This window comes from Podarcis gaigeae (genome assembly GCF_964106915.1).
Source record: "Podarcis gaigeae genome assembly, chromosome: 1".
Classification (NCBI taxonomy): Eukaryota; Metazoa; Chordata; class Lepidosauria; order Squamata; family Lacertidae; genus Podarcis; species Podarcis gaigeae.
Window position 1 is genome coordinate 21,627,509 of NC_139678.1, and position 19,924 is coordinate 21,647,432.

Sequence of the window (19,924 nt, forward strand, 5' to 3'; positions counted from 1 at the left end):
TAGAGATTAACACGTCATCTACATACACACATACTTTTGTTACAGAGTTTGCCCTTTCCTTTAAAAACACACAATTGTCTGCCTTTCCTTGTGAAAAACCAATATCCAGCAATTCTTTTGCTAAAGTTTGGTGCCAATTCCTTCCACTTTGGTGCAGACCACAAAGGGATTTAATTGATTTGCATACCAAACCTTCAGCAGCGTCTATGCCTTCAGGAAACCTCTCTTTCTGAAACCTCTCCTTCTGAAACCTCTCTTTCTCAATCGGTGTTAATTTTTTTTCAAGAACCTTAGTCTTTAACTTATTCAACTTAAATCCTACCATTTGACCAAATTCCTCAATCAATTCTAATACTCTTTTAGTACTAGATTCTGGCTCCTGTAGTGTCAGTACTAAATCATCTGCAAAAGCTTTAAGTTTGTACTGTTTAGCTCCGACCTGAATACCTTTAATCAGATGGTCCCTTCTAATCATATTTAGAAAAACCTCCAGGACCGAAATAAAAAGCAAAGGGGAAATTGGGCAGCCTTGTCGTGTCCCTTTCTCCATCTTAAATTCTTCTGTCACCACGTTGTTGACTATCAATTTGGCCTTTTGTTCTGAATAAATTGCACCTATACCATTTTCAAAACCTTGACCAACCCCCATCCCCTGGAGATTTTTCTTCATAAAACTCCAAGAAATATTATCGAAGGCTTTCTCCGCATCAACAAATATCAAGACTGCTTTAGTATTGATGTTCACTTGCAGCTTCTCTAAAATGTTAATTATATTTCTCGTGTTGTCAGACAAGTGTCTACGCGGGAGAAAGCCAGCTTGGTCTTTATGTATCTCCTCAACTAAAACTTTTTTCAGTCTTTTAGCCAATATATCAGCAAAAATTTTGTAATCCACGTTAAGCAGGGATATCGGGCGGTAGTTCTTAAGTTGCGTTTTTTCAGACTCAGTTTTTGGTATAAGTGTAATGTAAGCTTCCTTCCACAACTCTGGCGCTTTTCCCCCCTCCAAAATTTCATTGCAGACCTCCTTTAGTGGTTGAATTAACCAGTCTTTCAAAGATTTATAATATTTTGAGATTAAACCGTCCGGTCCTGGAGATTTGCCCAACTGCATATTCTGGATGGCACCTTCCACCTCCTGTTCTGTTATTTTATAATTCAACATTAATTTATTTTCCTGAGAGATTTTTTGTAATCCATTTGTTCTTAAAAACTGGTCTATATCAGTCTCTTTCTGTGGCCCTTGTGTGTATAGTTGTTTGAAGTATCTCTGGAAGCACTTTCTAATCTCCACTGGATTCTGTATATTCTTTCCTTCCACTTCCAAATTTGTAATGGTATTAAGTTTTTGTCTTTTTTTCATCTGCCAGGCTAGCAGTTTCCCACATTTATTAGCCGATTCAAATGTCTTTTGTCTCATCTGCTTGATTTTCCATTCTATTTCCTGATTTATCATTTTCATATATTGTACTTGATATAGCTTTATTTCTCTCAGAATCTCTTGCAACTTTGGTTTCGCTCTTAATTTCTTCTCACCTTCTTTTATTTTCTCCAAAATTTTATCTTTTTTCTCATTTTGAGTTCTCTTCTTTATTGCATTCTGTTGAATCAGAAACCCTCTCATAACCGCTTTGCTTGCGTCCCAGATTACTCTTTTTTCAACCGTAGTATTCATGTTTATCTCAAAGTAGTCTCTCAAGATTTTTTGGGCCTTCTTGATGACTTTTGCGTCTCTAAACAAGGTGTCATTCATCCTCCATCTAAAGGAGCCAATTGGTGTTAATTTCATCTCCATTCTCACAGCATTATGGTCGGAGCAAGTTTTAGGGCAAATTTCCGCTTTTCGAATTTTGGGAGCTAATCCTCTAGTTATCCAGATTTGGTCAATTCTTGTCCATGTCATTTTGGCTTCAGAGAAGAAGGTTCCCTCTCTGCCCAAGGGGTTCTTAGTTCTCCAAGTGTCAATTAAGTCCATGTTGTCAGTCATGTCAAAAAAAGTTTTTGGTAGTCTGCCATCTTTAGTAACTACCTGTCTTTGTGACTTATCCATATTTGTGGACACCACTCTGTTCATATCTCCCATCATAATAATGTTATACTCCATCTAGTCCAGCAATGTCTCATGCAACTTCTTAAAAAATTCAGATTTCCCCTCATTTGGTGCATAAACTCCTACTATCAAGAATTTCTCTCCTTGAATTTGTATTTCAATTGCCACAAATCTTCCTTGGTCATCTTTAAAGATAAATTTCGGTGATAGGCTTTCTTTAGCATAGATTATAACTCCTCTCTTTTTAACTTTGTCTGACGAAATAAACTCTTTTTTTTAAAAAATGATTTTTATTGGAGTTTCTATTAACAACATATAGGAACAAACAACAACAATAAAAAACAAACATAAACAAAAACAACAAGTATAGTTTCAAACCTTATTTTCTCAACCTACTTTCCCCGACTCCCTCATACCTCCCTGTTCTGTATTCTAATTTCATTATCCAGTCAGTAAATCCATTCCCTTATTTCCCAAAGTTTTTTGACAATTCCATTCCTTTTCTTAATCAACATCTCTGAACACCATATTATTTTCCAACCCATGTCATTCTAGCCTTCATTAATTTTATAGTACTTGTCAAGATAATCTTTAAATTTCTTCCAATCTTCTTTCACTGTCTCTTTCTCCTGGTCTCGGATTCTGCCCGTCATCTCTGCCAGTCCCATATAGTCTGTCATTTTCATCTGCCATTCTTCCAAGGTGGGTAGCTCTGGTGTCTTCCAATACTTTGCAATAAGAATCCTTGCTGCTGTTGTGGCATACATAAAGAAAGTTCTGTCCTTCTTTAACACCACAGGGCTAACCATACTCAGGAGAAAGGCCTCTGGTTTCTTCAAGAAGGTATATTTAAATACCTTTTTCATTTCATTATATATCATTTCCCAGAAAGCCTTAATCCTTGGGCACGTCCACCAAAGGTGAAAGAATGTTCCTTCAGTTTCTTTGCATTTCCAACATTTATTGTCGGGCAAATGATAGATTTTTGCCAGTTTGGCTGGGGTCATGTACCACCTGTAAATCATTTTAATAATATTTTCTCTTAAGGCATTGCATGCCGTAAATTTCATCCCAGTGGTCCATAACTTTTCCCAGTCAACAAACAAAATGTTGTGACCAATATCCTGTGCCCACTTAATCATTGCAGATTTAACTGTTTCATCTTGTGTATTCCATTTCAACAGCAAATTATACATTCTTGACAAGTTCTTAGTATTGGATTCTAACAGTTCAGTCTCTAACTTTGATTTTTCCACCTGGAAGCCAATTTTCCTATCCATCTTATAGACTTCCAACATTTGATAATAGTGAAGCCAATCTCGGACCTTACCTTTTAATTTCTCAAAACTCTGCAGTTTCAGTTTATCACCCTCCTGTTCCAAAATTTCCCAATATTTCAGCCATGTACATTCCATATTAAGCTTTTTCACTGCTTTGGCCTCCATAGGCGAAAGCCACCTTGGGGTTTTATTTTCCAGTAGATCTTTATATCTAATCCAAACATTGTACAGTGCTTTTCTGACAATATGATTTTTAAAGCCTTTATGAGCCTTAACCTTGTCATACCACAGATATGCATGCCACCCAAAAACATTATTAAAACCTTCCAAATCCAAAATGTCTGTGTTCTCAAGACGCAGCCATTCCTCCAACCAGCAGAAAGCTGCTGATTCATAATAAAGTTTCAAGTCCGGCAGGGCAAATCCCCCTCTTTCCTTTGCATCAGTTAAAATCTTAAATTTAATTCTGGGTTTTTTTGCCCTGCCAAATAAATTTAGAAATATCACGCTGCCATCCCTTGAAACACTCCATCTTATCAATAATTTGCAGTGTTTGGAATAAAAATAACATTCTAGGCAATACATTCATCTTAATAGCTGCAATTCGACCTGACAAGGAAAGCTTCAAGTTTGACCAAATTTCCAAATCTTTTTTCACTTGGTTCCAACATTTCTCATAGTTATCTTTAAATAAATTCATGTTTTTAGCTGTCATATTGATCCCCAAATATTTTACACTCTTAAGCACAGTTAAACCAATTTCATTCTGGAACTTCTCCTTCTCCATTACTGTTAAATTTTTCTCTAATACCTTAGTCTTTAATTTATTTAATTTAAATCCTGCCCGAAATAAACTCTTGGCCCAATCTTTTGTTAATCAATACTTTCCTGTGTAGCCTTATCACATGAGTTTCCTGTAAGCAAATCGAGTCCAATTGTTCCTTTTTCAATAAATGAAAAACCTTTTTCCTTTTCTCTGGGGAGTGGATGTTCCAACTTAATAGTTGCAGAGACATGGTGTAGTTATTTTGTTTTCCTCCAACTGCTCCAAGTAATTGTTCTTCTTCTGTCGGTGGTGTCTCTTTCTCTGGTTTGTCCAATCCCAAAGGCAGTGATACTAAGTCTAGTGTTCCTGGTTTTAGTGCTCTTGGCTCTTCGTCTTCTTCAGCTTCTTTTTGTAGGTCTCCGTGCTCTCTCAAAATTTTTTCTTTGTCTTCCACTGATCTTATTTTGATTTTTTTCCCTTTAAAGGTAAAGGAAAGGCCTTGGGGAAACTCCCACCTAAAAACAATTCTGTTTCTTCTCAGCAGGGCCACCAGGTCTCCATAGTTAGCCCTAAGATCCAATAAATATTTCGGAATATCCTTGAAAATCTCTACTCTTGATTCTTGTATCTCCAAAGTCTGCTGGAAATGCAGACTCAATATTTTATCTCTCTCTTCTTTCGTTCGGAAGGTAATCAAACAGTCTCTCACCCTGTTCTTTCTCCCTCCTCTTCCAAGTCTAAAAGCACTTACTATCTTAAAGTGTGATGGCCTGGGATTCCGATTCAGAGGATGAACCAGAGGAATCCCAGCCTGTACAGGAGTCCCCGCCTCCAGGGCCGGCTGAACTGGGGCAAGGCCTAGATGCTGAAGAGCCTGCACCTGTGGCAGAGCACCAGGAGCTGGCCCCAGGTGAAACCCTTCTGGCCCCAGAGGTGCTTGAGGACTCAGTGGTGTCAAGTGAGCCTCCTCCAGGGCCCAGTAACCCTTCGGCCTCTCCTGATCTGCAGAGGCTTAGGGCAGAGAGGCGAAGGGAACTGGTTGCTCCCAGGAGGAGTGCTCACCTTAAGGCCAGAGGAGGCGGGGCTTCTGGGGGCCGGGACCGCCCCCGGCCTTAGAAGAGGATAAAAGCCTAGTCAGCCCGGTCCCAGGTTGCGGGAGCAACGTCGTTGTTGGCTTCGGACCTTCCTGTGTTCCTGACCCCTGCTCGGCCTCCTGTTCCTGATCATCCGGTGTTCCTGTTCCCTGCTCGGTCTCCTGTTCCAGCGTTCCTGTTCCCCGCCTGGCTCTCCGCCTCGGACCTCGCCCCTCTTCGTGTGGACTCTGCTTACGCCCACGGTACCTTACCCCCGGGACCAGCACAGTTTGCTCCCGCCACACCCGCACTCCCCCTTCGTTGGGGTGCGTTCGGGAAGAGCCAGAGGCCATGGCTGACCAGGCTGCTGCGCTGGTGGCTTTGGCCCAGGAGAACCAGGCCTTGACTCACACCGTGCAGCAGCTCAGCGACGCGGTTACGGCACTTCAGCAGCGCTTGGAAGCCCTACTGGCTCCTGGGGCCGACGCCCCGGCTCCTGGCAAGTACCCAGTGGCTTTGCCTGAGAAATTTGATGGGGCCCCGGCCAGCTTTCCCATGTTCCTTGCCCAGGCCAAGCTGTATATTCAGGGGCGAGCCCGGAACTTTCCTGACGACCGCACCAAGGTGCACTTTTTGATTAGTTTGTTAAAGGACCAGGCGGCCAAGTGGGCGTTGCCACTACTCAGGCAAGACTCCCCCTTGCTGGCAGACTATACGGGGTTTTGCAATCTTTTGGAGGCCGCGTTCGGCAACCCCCAGAAAGGGAGTCAAGCCAACCGGGCGATTCGGCGGTTGAAACAGGGCAAGTCCACGGTGGCCGCATATACCACGGAGTTTCAGCTGTTGGCACAGGACTTGACCTGGAATGACTCGGCACTGTGGAACCAGTATCTCGAAGGGCTTTCGGATGAGATACTGGACCAGCTGGCCACAATGGAACGCCCCACCACGCTACACACTCTCATTCAACGGAGTCTACAAATAGACGACCGGCTGGAGGATCGTCGTCAGGCCCGGGGTCGCCGACACTTCCAGTTCTCGGCACCAGTTCCTTCCGGCAGCCCCACGGTCACAACTGATTTAACGGAGGAGCCTATGCAGCTCGGGGCAGTGCGGCCACGCCTTTCCCCTGCAGAGAAGGCGCGGCGTCGGGAGGGAAATCTATGTCTCTACTGTGGCGGAAGTGGACACTACGCTCGGTCCTGCCCTGAGAAATGCCATCCGCAGGGAAACTGCCAACCCCAGTAGCTGATGGCCCTAGCTACTGGGGGTCCCAAACAGCGCAGAATGGGCCCGCACCAATGGACTTACAACATCTTATGGTTTCGGTACGTTTATACCCTCCAGGTGGGCCCTGGATCCTCACCCATGCTTTGGTAGATTCAGGAGCAACCCGCTCCTATATGGACGCTGCTTTTGCTGCCCATCATCAGGTGCCACTTCGGAACAAGCCAGAACCGGTCCAGGTGGAAGCAATTGACGGACGGCTTCTGCGTTCAGGTGCCGTTACTCAGGAGACCCAGCCCCTGGTCCTGTGTCTCCAGCAGCACCGGGAGTTGCGAACTTTGGACATTGCCTCTATGCCCCGGTTCCCCTTAGTGCTCGGGATGGACTGGCTGGAAGCTCACAACGTTCAGATTGACTGGGTCAAACGGACTGTGCACTTCCCAGACCCATGTTCCCATGCTCAATCCGAGACGCTGGCGGCCGCGCCCACGGAGGAGGCAGCACCCACGCTCCCAGCCGTGTACCAGGACTACCAGGACGTGTTCTAGGAACGGGGGGCAGACCAGCTGCCGCCGCATCGGCCTTTTGACTGCGGCATAGACCTCCAACCCGGAGCGCCTTTACCAGTGAGTCACTTATATTCTCTAACAGAGCCAGAGCGCGAGGCTTTGCAGGACTTCTTGCGCAAGAACCTGGAGCGTGGGTTCATTAGGCCTTCCACCTCGCCTACCGCGGCACCAGTGCTCTTTGTTACGAAGAAATGTGGGGAACTCCGCCCTTGCCATGATTACCGAACCCTGAACAAAATTACCATCCCAGACCGGTACCCCTTGCCCCTTATCTCGGAGTTGCTGGAGCGGGTGCAAGGGGCACAGGTGTTCACCAAGCTGGACCTCCGGGGGGCCTACAACTTGATTCGGATCCGAGCCGGGGATGAGTGGAAGACAGCGTTTGGGACCCGGTACGGGCAGTTCGAATACTTGGTTATGCCTTTCGGTTTGTGCAACGGCTGTGTTCCAACTGTGTTCAGCTGTGTTCCAACGCTACATCAACCACGTGTTCCAGGACTTGTTAGACAAGTACGTGGTGGTGTACTTGGATGACATACTGGTTTACTCCCGTGACCCGGCTCGCCATGAGGGACATGTCCGGACCGTGCTGCAGCGCTTGCGTGAGCACCGTTTGTACGCAAAGCTCAGCAAGTGCGAGTTCCATCAGCGGACTGTGGACTTCCTTGGTCACCGGCTCTCTCCAGATGGGGTGCAGATGGACCCTGGGAAGGTGGCAGCGGTTCGAGAATGGGCAGCACCCCGGAACCGCAAGGACCTACAGCGTTTCCTGGGGTTCGCCAACTACTACCGGACCTTCATTGCAGATTATGCTCATCGCACCACCCCCTTGACCCGGCTACTGCGCCCAAAGACGCCGTTTTCCTGGGACAAGGAGGCAGAGGAGGCGTTTCAGGGGTTGAAGGCCTGTTTCCAGAGGGCGCCAATCTTACAACACCCTGACCCCTCTCGACCCTTTGTGGTGGAGACCGACGCCTCCAGTACGGCTCTCGGTGCCGTCCTGTCTCAACAGAATGGACCTGAAGCGCCCCTCTTACCCTGTGCCTTCTATTCCCGCCAGCTCCTACCAGCGGAGCGTAACTATACTGTGTGGGAGCGGGAACTACTGGCCATCAAGGTGGCCTTTGAGGTCTGGCGCCACCATCTTGAGGGGGCACGACATCCGGTGGAGGTGAGAACCGACCACCGGAACCTGGAGTACCTCCAGATCACCCACAAGCTGAACCAAAGACAGATCTGGTGGGCGTTGTTCTTTTCCCGGTTCCAGTTCCGGATCCGCTATATCCCTAGCTCTCAGAACCAGAAAGCGGATGCCCTGTCCCGGAAACCTGAAGACAACGCAGACACGGTACAGCAAGCAGTACCCACCACGATCCTACCTCCAGCTGCATTCCTGGCCACCCAGGAGGCGGAGCCACTGCAGGCTCGGGTGCAGGAACAGCAGCGGGTCGACGCTTGGGCCCAGGAACGACTCCGGGAGCTGGCTGAAGGGTCCAGCCCTCAGTATCCAGGGCTGGTCCTGCATCAGGGCCTTCTGCTGCACCACGGTCGTCTGTATATCCCGCCAGGGCCACTGCGGCTGGAGGTTCTCCAGATGGCTCATGATGCCCCAGCAGCGGGGCATTTTGGACGGTATCGGACCACCCATCTGGTAAGTCGTGAGTTTTGGTGGCCCTGCCTGAAGGCTGACGTGGCTCGCTACGTTGCTGGTTGTGATGTCTGCCGGCGCGCCAAGGGCCCTACTGGGCGACCCCCCGGCCTACTTCAGCCATTGCCAGTTCCACCACGCCCTTGGCACACGGTTTCGTTGGACTTTGTAGTGGACTTACCCCCGTCTCGTGGCTGTACCTGCCTTCTAGTTTTCTCCGACCATTTCACCAAGATGGTGCACTGCGCCCCCTGCCCGTCTGTACCCACAGCCAAGGAAACCGCTCAGCTGTACCTTCAGCATGTCTTCCGCCTGTATGGCCTACCTGAGTGCGTGGTGTCCGACCGAGGCGTTCAGTTCACGTCCCGGTTCTGGCGAGCATTACACCAGACTCTCGGGACAGAGGTCTGCCTCTTGTCAGCCTACCACCCACAGACCGATGGCCAGACGGAACGGGCGAACGCGGTGCTGGAGCAGTACCTCCGGTGTTACTGCAGCTACCAGCAGGATGACTGGGTCGACCACCTGGCATTGGTGGAGTTCGCCTACAACAACGCGGTGAATGCGTCCACCCAGCAGACCCCGTTTTAGGCCAGTTACGGTTATCATCCACGGCTGTTTCCAGATGTGCTGCCGGCTTCCGCGGTCCCAGCGGTGACGGAGTGGCTTCAAGAGCTCCAGTCCCAGCAACAGCTTTTGGTGGAGCAACTGCACCAGGCCAAGGAAGCGTACAAAGCCCAGGCCAACCGCCACCGCCAGGTGGGGCCGGAACTTCGCATCAGTGACCTGGTTTGGCTCTCCACTCGCCACCTCCACCCCTCTCGACCTTCGTGGAAGTTGGACGCCCGCTTCACCGGCCCGTTCCCTATCGTGGACCAAGTCTCTCCTGTGGCATTCCGTCTCCGCTTACCCGCAACCCTGAAGGTTCACCCGGTCTTCTACAGGTCCCTTCTGAGTCCAGTGGCCCCACCCGACGAGTTCCACCCGAACCGTCCCCGACCGCAGCCAGTGTTGGTTCAGGGAGAGCCTGAGTACGAGGTGGAACGCATCCTGGACTCCCGATACCACAGGGGAAAGCTGCAGTATCTCATTGACTGGAAGGGGTACGGACCGGAGGACCGTTCCTGGGAACCAGCGGCCAACGTCCATGCACCTACCTGCCTGCCTCCAAGAGTTCCATGCGATGTACCCCGGCAAGCCGGGTCCGGACCCTCGGTTGAGGGGGGGGCCTGGGAGGGGGGATGGTGTGATGGCCTGGGATTCCGATTCAGAGGATGAACCAGAGGAATCCCAGCCTGCACAGGAGTCCCCGCCTCCAGGGCCGGCTGAACTGGGGCAAGGCCTAGATGCTGAAGAGCCTGCACCTGTGGCAGAGCACCAGGAGCTGGCCCCAGGTGAAACCCTTCTGGCCCCAGAGGTGCTTGAGGACTCAGTGGCGTCAGGTGAGCCTCCTCCAGGGCCCAGTAACCCTTCGGCCTCTCCTGATCTGCAGAGGCTTAGGGCAGAGAGGCGAAGGGAACTGGTTGCTCCCAGGAGGAGTGCTCGCCTTAAGGCCATAGGAGGCAGGGCTCCTGGGGGCCGGGACCGCCCCTGGCCTTAGAAGAGGATAAAAGCCTAGTCAGCCCGGTCCCAGGTTGCGGGAGCAACGTCGTTGTTGGCTTCGGACCTTCCTGTGTTCCTGACCCCTGCTCGGCCTCCTGTTCCTGATCATCCGGTGTTCCTGTTCCCTGCTCGGTCTCCTGTTCCAGCGTTCCTGTTCCCCGCCCGGCTCTCCGCCTCGGACCTCGCCCCTCTTCGTGTGAACTCTGCTTACGCCCAGGGTACCTTACCCCCAGGACCAGCACATAAAGTCTTGCGTATCATCCAAAAGTCTGCAAATTCCTGTGTAAGAAAGCCACTTAAGCTGTCTTTTTTCAAGTTCAGGTACCACCCTGATCCTCAAATTAGTCTGTTTTTCCTTAAGTTCAATCATGGACAAACGCGCCCGGTGGTCCTCGAGCTGTTTACATATCGGTGTTATTTTTTCCACTACAGCTGAAGCTTTTTCCTTTGCTTCCTTAGCTGCCTTTTGATTCGAAGTAGATTCTTGCAGCAGTCTTTCAATGGACCCTGTGTTTGAGTTCACCTTCTGCCCCAAGTTGTTGATGCTAGTAGTATTTTGGTCAATTTTAGTTGTTGCTTCAGTAACTTGTTTGCTTAATTTTTCCAAGGTTTCATAAATTTTACTTAATACTGAAGTAAATCCCTCTTCAGATGCCATTCCTTTAGATCCAGCTTGTGCAGGATCTTCTCCTTGTGGTACTGAGGGGCCAGATGCAGATGCTCTGCGCTGCTGCGATATTACGCTGGTCTGCTGCAGTCTACCCTTACCCGATCTTGTTGTCTTTTCCTGAGGCAAGTTTGCCATAACACTTTATCTGAGGATCAAGGTCAGTCCCATGGCCAGAGCTTGTTTTGCAGTGGAAATTTCCCTGGCCAGTTAGAAGTGGAAAATTCCCTAACTAGTTGTAGCAGTTTCAGTATTCCTCTAGGGGGACACAGTAACAGTCAATGATATTGCAACAAAGTATCTTTTCCAACTTTCCAATGCCCCCTTCTACCAAATAAGCAACAGTTTCAAATCCAAAGAAGCCCTTCAGAATAAAAGTATCTCTCTTGCAGAGTTAGCTGTCAAAAGGTTACATTGTCCATTAACAGTGTGACTCTCGGTACAGCAATTTTATTAATCCTGGCAGTCCGTTCCCAAGGATTAAGTGGTGGTCTTTGTTCCCTTTTCTCTCCTTTTTTTTTTGCAGGCAAAGAATACTTTCCCCTCTTCCCTCCCCTCTCCTGCAATTCAGGGAGGGAGTTCTTTTAATCTGACGTTAGGATTTAAGTCTTTTTAACACAACTCTCCAGGTCTTAGCTTAAACAGTCTTTGCTTTAATCTGTGTACAGAAAACGGAAGGTGGACTTCCTATTTACACCTTCCCGCTTCAGTGCCAAATTAATATTTTTTTCCTTCAAATTCCCCGATCTTTGAACTTGACCTACTCACGGGTTGTTGTTTATTAGCCGAATTGTCACTGGAAAAAGGTCAGTGCTCTCTGGCAACAGCTGTGCGGCTTCACTCCACGGAAGAAGCAATTGACTCTCAGCACTGCGCCAGACTCCCCGTTTCGCTCTGGAGCCCCTTACAGGGTTCCCTCGCAGATAGGGGGCGCTAAGGGTGCCCGCCGAGTCCCATGGTCACAGGCTTCTCCCGTCTGTGATTTTCGAAGGGGTCCCCGCTTCGCCGTAGCGGCAAGACCCGATTTCCGCGGAGCTACTCCCTCAGAGCTAGAGGGAATCCACCATTGCCGATGGCGCCGCCTCCGGAAGTCCCAATTTACAGTTTGTATCATGCTTCTGGTAATATGAAATTTGCCAGTTGCTGGTATGTAAATCCTGTACGCCCCCTGCTGGTAACCCATTAATTTTCCCTGGACACTACCTTCACCCAATTTCTGCTTAGCGGGATAATGCATAATTACATTTGAACCCCAAATGCATAGGTATTTCAGATTAGGGCGTTTTTTAAACAATTTCTCATAGGGAGTGACATCTAAACCAGAATGATAACTGCGATTTTTAACATAACAAAAGGCATGGAGCACTTCAGCCCAAAAATCTTTGGGCAGATTAGCATCGTGCAGATAAGTTTTAACCCCTGCATGCAGGTCACACTGCACAACTTCAACAAGCCCATTTTGCCAGGGACTTCAGGGGCAAGATAACTCATGAGTAGTCCCCTGCAATTCTCAAAATCCTCAGAAACAAATTCCCCGCCCCGGTCAGAAAACAGGTTCTTAATAGGTTTGTTAAAGTGCGTTTACCCAGTTGCAAAAAACTTTGTACTCCTCAAATGCTTGTGACTTTTCAGCTATTGCATAAGTCCAACAATATCTACTATACTGGTCTATTAGAGTGAGCCAGTACTTAGAACCTCCTAATGATGGTGGGAGTGGCCCAACTAAATCACAATGTACACGCTCAAATGGCTCAGTTACTTTCCTATCTGAGCACCTACCCTTGCATGCAACCTTAATCTTATTCTTGCAACAGGATAGACATTGCATATAGAATTTACATGGTTTTAAGTTGAGGCCATTAACAATATTCTTTGTCTTAATTACATCAGCAAAATTCAGATGTCCTAAAAGTCTGTGTGCCTCATGGACACACCCAGAATGTGGCCTTACATTCCTCAACCCCTGGCTTGACTGTGCTGCTCTGCAATTTAAAGGCGATTGGGAGTAGGTGCGAAAATTCAGTCTATATAAACCACCAGAGTCCCGGGCATACAATAGACGTTTGTTCCCATCGAAAAACTCACATATTGACTTTAAGAAACGCACAGTTATGCCTTGACAAGCAAAACACCTTACTGACAATAAATTGTCCACTGACAGGCAGTAAATGCAGTTCGCTATTGTAATGTTTAAAGAGTCAAGTTTAACAGTACCCCTGCCAAGCGACTGCAAGACTTGTGAATTGGCTAAATGTACATTACCAATTTCCTCTTGGAAAGACTTTGATCATTGCAAATGTGCTGGGATGCACCTGAGTCCACAATAAAAGAATTCCACTTGGCATCTTTAATTCTTTTACGATCTGTTGTCGGAGGGTGAAAAGCTCACGGCTTGTTTCTGTCTTTACAATACGATGTCGGCCGCTGGGCTGACGAGAGTGATTGACGAACAGAAACAGACTTGGGAATACTTTGCTTTCTTTTGGATCTGCAGTCCTTTGCAAAATGTCCTTGCTTATTGCAGAACCAACAACGCTTGGCAGCTTTAAATGCAGTTGTGTCACAAGTTTGCATATGGTGTTCCTCATTCTTTCTGGAAATAGGAGTGCTTATGGCACAAGCCTCCCTTCTAGCCAACTCGCCCTTAATCTTGCCGTTACCCCTTCCACAGTTAATTGTGCTGGTAGAACAGCAGATATCTGGCTAGCTATATCATCAAAGTCCTTGTTAAGGGAACAAAGAATGATAAAACATACTGAATATCAGGTATCTCCATGTCCCTTCGAATTAATTCGCAGCGTATTGCCTCCAGATGTCTCAAGTGTGCTGCCAAATCACCACCAGGCTGCAACTTCATCTGGTACAGCTGCTTGAAAAACATCAATGCAGATGCTGACTTTTCTAATATACACTGCTGCAAGACTGTCCCACATTTCTTTGGCAGTTTTCTTATTCCTTATATAGACTACTTGCTGGTTGCTGACTGCCAAATTAATTATTGCCCTGGCTTTTGCATGTCCTTTTGACCAAGCATTAGTTACAGGGTCAGGAGGGTCATCAGTTAAATAGGTCCATACTTCTCTAGAGGTCAAAAGCGCCTCCACCTGAAAAGACCATAAACTATAGTTCTCATCTGTCAGCTGTGGGAAGACCAGAGCCTTCTCAGCTTCAGGAACCCTGTCAACCATCCTGGAACTCTGCCCACAGAAACTAGACTAACAGGAGAAGGAGTTTTCAAACCTTTCTCAGAGTCCAAAAATATGCAGTCATCCACTCAGCAGCTGGGCCCATAACCAAGGATGTTGGCTATTTACAGTATAGTAGCGCTGCAGAGAGCTTGCTGGGGAGACCATGCATTAAAAAGGGACTCAAAAACAACTTAAACAAGGTTTTAATAACAAAAACAAAAACTCCTTTTACACTAAATACATCAACAACACTGTCCTTCCAGTGAGCGCTCAGAGTTCTCTTATGTTCTCTCTCCCAGGGCCAGATGAGACTGCCAGAATCTTCTGAGAGCAGCCATTCAAACCACCCTAAAAAGCAACCTACTGCGCATGCTCCTGCAGCTATCTCTTGGAAGAGAAGGGGGAACAATAACTGCCACACCTTACTCTAGTAAGTGAAGGTGTGTTGGATTGCTACTAATACAATGAATGGCAGTAGCTTGGGTTACATTAGAAACAAAGGCTAAGCTCCAAAGTGCAAAAGCAATGCCTGGTAGAAACTAGAAGGAGCTTAGGATTTCAGGGGGTGAAGGTATCCGTGTCCTGAAAAGCAACTCTTTCCTCCTGAAGCCTTGCAGAGTAAGAATAAATTATGCAAAGCAAATGTAGTTTACTGCATTAGGAATTCTTTTTATTTTACTGAATACAGCTGCAGTAATGTTTGGTTGTAAAGCAGTTTATAAATCTGCAAATAAAATTGCTATACTTGCATAATCTTTACAAGTGACAGCATTCACTTTGTCATAGTATTCTTTATTTAGCTCTGGGAGGGTGAAGTACATAGATAAAGCCATTCCATTTCACAAACAGGTAAAAAAATACATACATCTGGATGTGCTCTTATTCTCCAGAAGAAGTGGAGCAGTGGTTTTCTATGCAAGTGAAACCAGCACACTTCTTCAAACTTTGGTTTGTAGAAGACCTTCAGGAGTTTCAATGGGGACAGAGACAATCATTTCAAGCCCTGAATTCTTCTCCAGCTTGAATTAAAATCAGAGACAAGTTCCTTCCTCTTGCCCCTTCCATTCAGTGCAATGGAGAAACATTACTTCACTACTTTGAATAGGAGCATAATTGAGAGGGTGCAGGAACCAAAAAGAAAAATTCTGAATACAGAAGAGGAAGACCATTCTTCCTTTGTTAACTTCATAGGTGGACTTCCCCTCACCAATTTTGCCCATGCTGCCTCTGCATTTGTACTAGGGAAACATTTTTCTGTTACGCTGAATGGGAGCAGGGTTGAAGGAAGGCTGAGAGGAAAGAAATTCTGACAATTCTTTGAAAGTTTTCCCTCTCCAACTCCTCCTGGAGATTTTCTTTTTTTTTCTTTTTTTTTTTGAAAATTCTTTTTATTGCTTCATTCCATAAAAGAAATAGAGACTAAAACACAGATAAACAAAAAAGAATATTACACAAACAAATAACAATAAAAAGGAAAATAAAAATAAAAAGAAGATACACAAAATTATAATTTTCACATCAACAAAGTTACCTAATCTTCCCTTTCGAGGCTTCCTTTAGCTTGCCCGAAAATCATTCGAAGTAATAATTTGGGTTACACATTTCTTAGCATATATTGTCAGTGTACCTTTCTCTAACTCCTATTTTCTTTACACAATAACTCCTAGTCTATCACAGTGCATCTCTGAATCCCTTTAGCGTTGTTTTTCCCTCACTGATAGATTCCAGATAGTCTACGTACTTTCCCCAATCCTTGATGAACTTTTGGTCTCTTATATACCTAACTTTTCCTGTAAGTTTATCCAATTCCGCGTAGTCTAGCAGCTTTGATCTCCACTCCTCCACCGTTGGTGTTTCCTGCTGTTTCCACATCTGGGCTAACACTACCCTTGCAGCTGTGACTGCATAGTATACTAATTTACAATCTTCTTTTTTTATCTCGTGGCCTAGTATCCCTAATAGGAAAATTTCTGATTTCTTTGTGAACGTATATTTTAAGATCTTCTTTAGTTCAATGTAAATTTTTCCCCAAAACTGTTTTACTTTTCCACACTCCCACCACATGTGGTAAAAGGAGCCCTCTTTGTCCTTACATTTCCAACACTTATTGTCCACCTTATACATTTTCGATAGTTTCATAGGTGTTAGGTACCACCTATAGAACATCTTCATGACATTTTCCTTTATCATTATACACGCCGTAAAATTTAATCCATCCTTCCAAAGTTTTTCCCAGTCCTCAAATAGTATACTATGTCCTACATCCTTTGCCCAGCGGATCATCACGGATTTGACTTCCTCGTCTCCCAAATTCCAATCTAACAGTATTCTATACATTTTAGATATAATTTTCTCTTCATTATTTATAATCTCCGTCTGAAATTTGGACTCTTTCTCTGCATAACCTCTTTCTTTAATATCTTTTCTGAACATCTGACTCACCTGAAGATGGTGTAGCCAATCATAAACATGGTCCTTGACTTGTTCGTATGGTCTAACCTTCCATTTTCCATCTTCTTTAGTTAATAACTGACTGTATGTTGCCCAATTACTTCTCATATTAATAGTCTTTACACTCATTACTTCCGGGGGTGAAAGCCAGTGTGGTGTTTTCGGTTCCAACAAATTTTTATATTTTTCCCATATTTCAATTAGTGGCCCTCTAAAAATATGATTTTCAAATCCCTTATGTACTTTTCTTTTGTTCTGCCATAAATAGGCGTGCCAGCCGAATCTGTTATCGAAGCCCTCCAAATCGAGAAGCTCCCTATTCACTAACTTAACCCAATCTCTTATCCAACAGAGGCAAACTGCCTCATAATATAGTTTCACATCTGGCAGAGCAAAAACCCCCTTTCTTTTATGTCCGTTAATAATTTGAACTGAATCCTAGGTTTTTTCCCTGCCAGATGTATCTTGAGAGCACTCTTTGCCACTCTTTAAAGATTCGGCTCCCCTTGATTATAGGGATAGTCTGGAATAAGAACATCAGCCGTGGAAGGACATTCATCTTAATTGTATTAACCCTTCCCCAAAATGACAGTTTCAGCCCTCCCCATATTTCCAAATCCTTTCTTATTTCCCTCCACACCGGCTCATAATTATTTTTGAATAAATCTATATTTTTAGGTGTTATCCAAATACCGAGATATTTCACTTTTTTAACCACCTCTATTTGCGATTGGAGTTGAATTATTTCTGTTGTCTTTGGGTCTACATTTTTGCCTATCATTTTCGTTTTCATCTTATTTAATTTGAACCCTGCTACCTCCCCAAACTGGTTTAATTCCTTTAGTATTTCTTCTATTGCAGTTGTTGGTTCTTCTGTCATTATTACTACGTCATCCACGAAGGCTCTAATCTTGTATACATTCTGTCCTATTAACACTCCTTTTATTTTTTGATTTTGTCTTATAGAGTTTAGAAGAACTTCTAAAACTGTTATAAACAAAAGTGGGGAGAGTGGACAACAACTGTCTTGTTCCTTTTTGCATCTTTATCTCTTCTCTCACAATGTTATTAATGATCAGTTTAGCTTTCTGGTCTGTATATATAGCTTTTACCCCATTAAAAAAGTCGTTTCCCACGTCCATATATTCTAGATTTTTCAGCATGAAGTCCCATATCACATTGTCGAATGCCTTCTCGGCATCCACAAACATCATTATAGCTTGTTTATCAATCCTGACAGATAGGTATTCTAACATATTAACTATATTTCTTATGTTGTCTCTCAACTGCCGACCTGGCAGGAATCCCGCTTGTTCCCTATGAATAATCTCTGATAGCAACCTCTTCAACCTTCTTGCAAGGATCCCTGCAAATATTTTATAGTCTGTATTTAGCAGTGAGATTGGTCTATAATTTCTAACTTGGGTTGGGTCTGCATCCTCTTTGGGGATGAACGTGATGTATCCCTCCTTCCAAGTCTCTGGGAATTCTCCTTTCCTTAAGATATTGTTCATAGTCTCTTTCAGAGGTCCCACCAAAACAGATTTCATCTCTTTATAGTAGCCTGCGGTAAATCCATCCGGGCCAGGAGCTTTCCCCCTCTTTAGATCTTTAATTACGTCTTCTATCTCATCATTTCCAATTGGGTTATTCAGTCGTTGTTTTTCCTCTGTTGAAATTTTCTGCTCCCCTTTATCCTTCAGAAATCTCTCTATCCTCCTTAAACTTGTTCTCTCGTTATTTTTATATAAACTTCTATAGTAGTTGAGGAACTCCCTCCTAATTCCTTTAGGGTCAGTTTTTTCTCTCCCCCCACTATTATTTTATTTATTGTGCTCTGTTCCTTCCTCTTTTTAATTTGCCATGCAAGCCATTTGCCTGACTTATTTGAAAATTCTATCCCAGAAACCTAACTGTCAGAAAGCAAAAGAAAGAATAAAAATTCTACAAGCCCAATTTGCCACAATAATAAATAGAGAGGTGGAGTGGAACTAAGTGGAACTAAGTGGAACTTGTCAAAAAACTAAGACAAAAAAACTTCGAATCCTCCTGGAGATTTTCAGTCCTCCCTTGGAGAATATTCAGGGAAATGACACTGGCGATCACACAGGGTTCCCAGACGTTTGACGATCTATTGATCCCTGCGCCACCACTGTGCTCTGTGGGAGTCATAAAGCCATGGCAGAGGATTGTAAATACTGCAGGGTACCTCCGGACCTCGTGACCAGCACTCTGAGCTTTACAATGTATTGGAATGTAATGACCCTATATGGCATGGGGGCAATAAAAGCTTGACCGGATGAGGTAACATGAGATTGGCAAACGGCCATGCGGCTGGACAGAACAAAGGAGAATAAATTGGAGAAGGGCAGACAGAGGGGTTGCTCTCTCTTACTATGAAGATATTGCAGGCTTTCCGTGTCTTTATTTTATACTAAACAAGTGCCACTTGTGATGGCTGGCTCCAACAGTGCTCACTTCCCCGCTGCCACCAACCCGTTACTCTCGGGTACACACTGAGTCCAGACAGTTGTTAAAATTAAATCAAATAAACAAGTTTATTTTGTAAGCATTAACAAATATGGTTTCTCAGTTAATTTTCTTGTCAGTTTCTTAATCTTAGTTCATTTCCCATACTTACTCAGAAGTTCAGTTGCATCCAGTATTGCTATCTGTTCTTTAGAACATGGTTACCCTTAAAGGAATTATTGGCAAACATTTGTAAATGTCAAGTCTCAAGGATGTTCTACTAGTTGAAAGGGGTAAAGATTTTAAAAGCTATTGATTTCTGCAGCACCCTCCAAAGACTTTCCTTCTTAGCTCAGGCTGAAAGTGAAAGACAGTTTGTTCTAGCACCGGGAAACTCCAAACTGAGTTTATTGGAATATCTTTCCAAATAAAATTGTCTGCCTGTGCTTTATTATTAGCATTGACACATCTGCCAATCTCAGTGTACAGATCTATAGAAGGGTTACCAAAAAAGCTTATGTTGTCACTCAGTTAAACAACTTTGCTGTATCTCAGGTATGACATGCGAGGGAATCAAAAGGTCATCTCAGACAGGGGCCTTGGCCCACCCAGCTTCCACAGCCTGCAGCACTACAACCCACCAAGTCAAGGTTGGAGATTTTGCTGCTGGACTGCAGCTCCCATTATCTCCAGCCACCTAGCCAATGAAATGGGATTATGGGAGTTGTCCCAACTGAGCCCTCATGGCAAGAATGGGGAACCTGCAGCCCTTCAGATATTCCTGGACTCCAGCCCCCATCTGCCCCAGCCAACATCAGGGGTGATGGCTCCAACCATCGTTGTGGGTCACCAGTTCCTCAGTGGTTGACTGAGTTCCTTCCACTCTGATTGGCTTCATTTAGCACAAAGAGTAACAAGACTTCTTCTCAGTGGC

The 19,924-nt window shown here is 45.3% G+C and overlaps 1 long non-coding RNA gene across 1 annotated transcript in view; it reads left to right on the forward strand.

The window, feature by feature from the left end:
• LOC310845116 overlaps positions 1-19,924 on the forward strand; it is a 579,409-nt gene that overhangs the window by 169,499 nt on the left and 389,986 nt on the right. The window lies entirely within an intron of this gene.